This window comes from Lactuca serriola, chromosome 1, assembly GCF_051521515.1.
Source record: "Lactuca serriola cultivar US96UC23 chromosome 1, Lser_US96UC23_V15, whole genome shotgun sequence".
Classification (NCBI taxonomy): Eukaryota; Viridiplantae; Streptophyta; class Magnoliopsida; order Asterales; family Asteraceae; genus Lactuca; species Lactuca serriola.
In genome coordinates, this window is record NC_136408.1 from 106759855 (window position 1) to 106767065 (window position 7211).

Below are 7211 nucleotides of genomic sequence, written 5' to 3' on the forward strand. Positions count from 1 at the left end.
TTGTGGTGGACTTAATCAGTGCATAAGAATGTGTACTCGATCCCTTAGTCCGTTACTTGACTCACACATCCACGTGAACAAGTAGTTAGTCTTAATTTTCCAATACTTGAAAGTTCTCATTCATCATGCTCTACAACTTGCATTATTCCAAGTTCCCGTCCAATTGAAACTTGGGTGATGAGAATCTTTCCTTATTTGGTAAATTTAGACATTACCACAAATGAAAGAATCAATTTCATATTTCCACTCTTGCTATTAATGGAATCTTATAAGCAACAAAAATTTCCACAAATGCCATTGTAAGGATATTTTTAAAATAAATAAAATCAAAATTTTCCTTTTATTTTAAACTTTGCGGAAAAAACTATCCTTACAGTGCAAAAGCACATGAACACTTTGTTGCTATCCATTCCTAAGCAATATATCATAACTCCTAAGAAGTGGCTCAAGAATCCAATCTTCAAACTATGCGATAGAAATCCATCTACGCGATCAGATTCAGCATATTCTTTCTTTAAGTTTCTTCACTTTTCTTTGATTCTTAAAACATCACCATGTGACCCAATCATATCATGTATCAAGAATCTCACAATAGAAACTTAGCAGAGTTAGATAGTGGACTTTACCTGAACTAGTGTCAAACTTATTGACATTAACATCCTTAGGTAAATTTGGCAGCTTCGCAACCAATGCCCCTTTCTTTGGCAATATAAACATATGGACCCTTTGATAATGGTACACAGGACTATCACAGACTTAGCTTTTCTCTTTACCATTTGGTCAACCGAGTTGACTATGGCCGATCCCTTTCCATTGGGAAGAGAATGCTTTTCTGGATTTCCTGTGTCACTATTGTCAATGTCCATCAAGTTTTAAGGAAGTTGATCTTAACAAATAGATAAGATCATTAAGGGTCTTGTCATAGTCTGTTTCATAGGTGTCCTAAAGGAACTCACTATCTGACTTAGAAAGTGATTGAACCACCAACTTTCTCAAGACTTTGACACCCAACTCTCCCGGCTTGTCAATATGTGACTACATCTCCAAGACGTGACCACACCTAGACCTTGCCGTGCCAGTAGGGCTTGAGTGACCTTAAACTTTTCAAGAACTTGTGGGTTAGGGAGAATAATTGGAGGAGGTGAAAGAAGTATGATTTCCAAGGGACATCATCTTCATTTAGGAAAGCTTGTTTCAAGAGATTTGGGAAGATCATAACTGTCTAAACCAGACATCTTTTGGGAGATATTCAAGATAGTTGATCTTAATTCCTTAATATGACACCCAATATGAAATATTAAGGATAGGACCCAACAAACTATTTTATAACTTAGAAGAGGTATGCCGTAATCCAAGCTATAAAATATTTGAAGGTAGGTGAATGACGATTCACCAGTTTCCACCAAGATAAACGAAATGTATTATTAGGTTTTAATTGGTTTTGAAACTCCTAGATCTTTGAGATTTATTGAACCGTTCAATGGCATGTTTCAATATCGAGTGTTCCCTTCAGGTTTTGTGACTAGGATGCCTAGGATCACAAAACAAGGTGTGAAGTAACCATGCAAATTACTTGGTACCCTTAAGTATTTACCCCTTAATCGATGTGCCGGTTAACCACACACGTTCCATCGATACTATGATAAACATCAAGTTACCCTTTGCCTACCTTGTTAAATACGAGTTAGTGTGCCGGTTAACCACACACGCTCCACTAACCGACTTAAACAAAGTGCAAAGTGTACTTTCATGGATTAGCACCTTATTCACATTTTCCTAAGTAACTAACATTAGGTATTATTAAGAGTTTAGTTACTTAGTATTTATCATTCATACTTTTAATGAAGGGAGAATTCTAGTCCTGTCAAACCCGTTCGGCTAACGACCCTCCACCAGTCAAGCAAGCGGTGGGTGAGAGTGGACACCCATTAAGTTGCCATTTTATAGGCAACAACCTTATACCCACCTTATAGACCGGCTTCGTGAATGAGGCGTACTAGCGGTAAGACTGACTTTACTCTTATACATATATATATTATTAACTTATAGTATTATAAAGTATAAGGGTTGAATTTTAACTTTTAAAATTCTAAGGGCTAACTTGGAATTAAAGTATTCATAAGTGAAAACTTTTCAAATTCCAAAACTTGAGGGCAAGTTTTGAAACTATTCAAAACTAATTAATTCCATAACTTATGTGTGTAAAGTAGTTTTAATCCAAAAACTCTTCAAGTTCCATAATTTGAGGACAAGTTATGGAAGACTTTAAACTAATAAAAGAATTAACTTTTCTTTATTTTATAACTTATGGAATTAATAAAAGAATTAACCACACAACACCAAATACACTTGGAATAACTTGAGAGAATTTTACACTTCATGAAATCGGCTAGCCCTTTCTTACTCTCTCTAGTGGCCGATTTTGTCAAGAATAAGATCTTTATATAGTGTTACAATTAGGGTAAACCCTAATTGTCATGACTTTCCATCTCCTTGGATCCATGGGTTCAAATACACCATGGGGCATCCATGGACCATCCTATGGGTTTTAGCCCAACTTGATTATCCATGGAGCATTAGCCCACTATACAAGGATGGATGATTTACACAATCAACCCATATATTTAATTAGTCTTCTTTTGATCACTTAATTAATCCTAGATTAATTCTTGATCAATACTAATTAAATAATCTTATTATTCTTATTATTAATATACTAGAACTTATAATATATTAATAACCATAAGTGTCTTATTTCTCTCATTATAGTCTATCCAAGTGCATGATGGCATGAAACCCAAATGGACCATACCGGGTCGGGTCAAGTCTTACCAATTATAGTTATGGACTTAGACATTAATCCAACAATAACAACATACTAAGATACTATAACGGAAAGAACATACTAAATGCTATAGCATATAACAACACAAGATCTACCTATACCAATAATCACTAACGCATTGTTCTAAACAAAAAGTGATAACATATTTGGTATACATGATCATATAACTATAGTGTGCGATCAACACGACATAGCAATTTGTTTGCTGAAGTTGTGTTTGGTAACCAGAATCTCTTGAAGGGAGAGCATATAGTATGGGTACTACACATCACATTATGATAGTAATAAACCAAACTAGTTTCATGGTATTCAACACCTTAGTTGGTCAATTCAAAAGTCAACTGCAAGCTCACATTCATTCAAGCGACAAACAGAACAATCGAGTTATATTACATTTAATAGAAAGGGCTTATAATGCTAACTTTATGATTCCTTAGTTTATACATCAGGATATATATATATATATATATATATATATATATATATATATATATATATATATATATATATATATGAATCAGGCCCATTAGATAATAGGATGTGTGCTTTCCGCTTCATTTCCTGTTCCTTGTTTGGTTGTAGGATTATGTGACAACCCGAAGTTTTCTATCATGTACAGTCAAACACTTCATTTAAAGTCAAACTTACTCCTGCTAACTTTTAGCAAAGTTTAGAGTCTGTTTGAGCATTCTGAGCTTTAATACATTAAAGGATAAAGCGAATGAGTGTGTGAGTTGAACTTGTAACCTGTTAAACGAGCCATAAACCCTCAAAAAAGGAGTTTACGGCTAACACCTTGGAGTTTACGGCCGTAAACTCAAGGTGGCCGTAAACTCCATGCCTATATATGAAAAACTTGGCCATTTTCATTCATTTTTACACTTTCGAGCCTAGAACTCGGGTTTTCTCTCAAGTATCATCAAGAACTTTCCTTCCAATCTTCCATTCATGTAAGTAAATCCCTTCATCTAAGTGTTATACCTCACTTATTCTTGATTCACACATGATTTCATCCATGAAATCTCTTCTTTTGGATAGATCTTCAAATGTTCTTCAAAACACCAAAAACACACACTAGTGTTCTTGAACCTTAAACACTCTTGCAAGCTTCCTATAAGTAAGTACACTCCTCCTATTTAGTTATATGCTTAGATTACTTGCTAAACCTTTAAAAAAACTCCAAAAATTCCCAAGAACACATGGGTTTACGGCCAAGGAAATCTCCTTGGGCCGTAAACACCATTAGGTGTTGCATATGTGCTTCCATTAGCTCCTAAGGCTTGGATATTGGACTGGGACCCTTCATACTTAAGCTATAGACCTTAATCTACGAAATGGTAGGAGTTGTCATGGGTTTACGACCGTAAGCCCACTAGGGCCGTAAACTCTAGGCCATGAACTCCATGGGGTTTGGTCCTTCGACCGTAAACTCTAAAGCAAGATCTTACAATCCTAAGATCAACCCTTTAGTACTTATAACACTTGAATCAAAGTGTTTTCCACGTTTTAGGGTGTTTATACTTGCTTAATTAGTGTTATAATCACTAATTAGTTACATATATATGTCTTTATATGTTATTAGGATCATTGTGTGTGTTCAAGTCTTCACTTGACACCTAGCACCTTGTCCAACACTTCCATCCAATCCACTCACTACAGGTGAGTTCATACCCCTTAATCAACCTTTTAAATGTTTTAAATTGCTTTTATGGGGGGAATACAAGTTGAATCATTATATTTATTATATCAATCACATGTGATTAATAACTATAAATAAATGAATTTACTACACTTTAGCTGCTTTACCGAGCAAACTACTTCAAAACATTTTCTCAAACGTTTTTACATGTTAAACTCTTTATCAAATTGTTTTATATACTAAATCTTTCCTTTGAAATTCTGAAGGATGAAACTAGTGGTGTTAAGAACATCTACGTATAACACCCTATCATTCTAAACAACCCTCCCTTAAAAATCAATCTAACATATGTTACAATAAGAAGTCTAACATCATCATTTGACATTGGCTGGCTTGATCCTCACCATACCAATTCCATGCGCTGCGAAGAGACCTTTCGCCTTACCCGACCGATTAAAGAAACTTTTTCAACCTATAACAGCAAACCTCTAGATCGATCTCATGCATCCGGACACATACGTACCTATTCAAGAGGTACCACACTCTTTCATAGCCCACAGTAGAAATAGGAAACAAGAAGCAAAGGACATTGAAAGTAACCAAGGGATTTATAACCTTTCCGAAGTAGTTCGCAGAAGGTCTTTTGGAAATATAACCTATGTGCTAAGTTGAGTTCAGAATCAACTCAACTCTTGGAGCCATTCCCATAACCAAATCCCCAATGCCACCTAGCACCAACATAAAAACAGAAAGTGTCCGGTCGATGGAACGACCCAATAAGTAAGGAAATTATCAGACCAAGACTCGTACCTCAGAAAGCACCCATCCGACTCATAAAGAGGAAAAGCTAATTTTCCATAGGACCATTGATTACTAAGAGTTAAACAAGCCCATCATCAAGGATCGATATCCCCTATTCCGAATCAACAGCCTAATCAGCCAACTTTAACGAACAAGAAAAAGTTGATACACCACTAGCTCGAAACTTCGTAGGAAGGAACTCCCGAGGCAACTTAATAATTTTAAGGCCAACTACACCACACACAACCTTAACTTTGGTGACAATAGTCTTCACCTTAAGGTTTAGAGACACTACTCTTGGGGCGTCAAGTACACAAATACTCAATAGCCATGACCATACATTCACTTCACCATGTAGGACGCAAATGTAGGCCATCCCTGTGTTGGGCTGAGATGACCAAATACAAAACTAGCAAAAGGGTAAGAACCCGACGATGCTATCATGTGACAACCCAAGTTGTTCCGTTACATTTCTCCGTTACCGTTAACGGAATATTCCAGTTTATAAAAGTTCCGTTAATTAGAGGTCGTCAATTAAATAAACATTTCAGTTGTTTCATTTAATATGCTGTTAAGTCGTGATAAAAGGAAATAAAAACACATATTTCCATTTAATTGGAAAAGTTAGTTTTTATTATTACGACCACTAAATCGGGCGCGACCAAAAGCCCCGTTTAACGGCAGTATTGGGTAGAATTCCACTGAGCTCCAACTCCCACCCATATATATATATATATATATATATATATATATATATATATATATATATATATATATATATATATATATATATATATATATATATATATAGGGGAGTAAACGCCATTTGGAGCTTTTCCACCCTCTCTCTCTATACTCTCTCTAGACTCGTTTTCGCCCCGAATCCACAACCAAACGCTTCCAAATCGTAATTCCGCTTACCCTAGCTTATTCTAAACATTATGATTTGTGTTTATAGCCCAAAAATCGGACTTAGAAGCTTTGGAAGAGGAGTTTACGGCCTAAGCTCCTCCTTAGGCCGTAAACACCTTAAATGAGGCAAAAATGACCCCAAAATGTCCCTAAAGGCTTGGAAATAAATTAAGGGATTAGCCTAGGAGTGTTTGATCAATTAAAACAATCATTTTGAGGCATAAAAGAGAGTTTACAGCCCAGGCATATGCCAAGGCCGTAAACACCTCTTAAACATATTAAAATGCCCCAAAAACACTCCTAAAACACCCTTGGACTTAATACATAAATTAGGGGCTTATCCTTTTGGGTTTAGATCATCCAAACACAAGGAAATGGGGGATTAAAGGGAGTTTACGGCCCATGCATGTACCACGGCCGTAAACACCCCCAAACTTGCCCAAATGATAGCTTTTATTCCCCTAAATGGCATCACACTTCATTATAAATTACTAGCAAGGTATTAGGGGCTTGAAACTTCAATAAACTCAAAGAAAGAGAGTTTACGGCCATAAACTCCCTTAGGAGTTGTCCTTGGGCCGTAAACTCCCTAATGAAGCCCTTAAAGACCTTAAACCCACTCATGCCTTTTTGGAATTGGACTTAGAAAAATCCCACTAACAAGATAGAGCCTTGAAACACACTAGAACCCCTCACCATGAGTTTACGGCCGTAAAATCATGGTGAGATGTCCCTGGGCCATAAACTAAGCTTTGGGAGTTTATTCTCGGAGAGTAAACTCCATACCTAAGCCATACACACCTTTAGACGCTACCCGGGACACCCAAACACTTAACCAAAGTGTTTTCCGCTCCTTTGAGCGCGTATACTTGTTTAATTAGTATTAAATATACTAATTGTATGTGAACATATGTTATGATATGTTAAATAGGTCATTGTGTGTGTTCGAGTCCTTACGTGACAACGACCGCCCAAACGGCACCTTCGCCGGACCTACTTACACCAGGTGAGTTC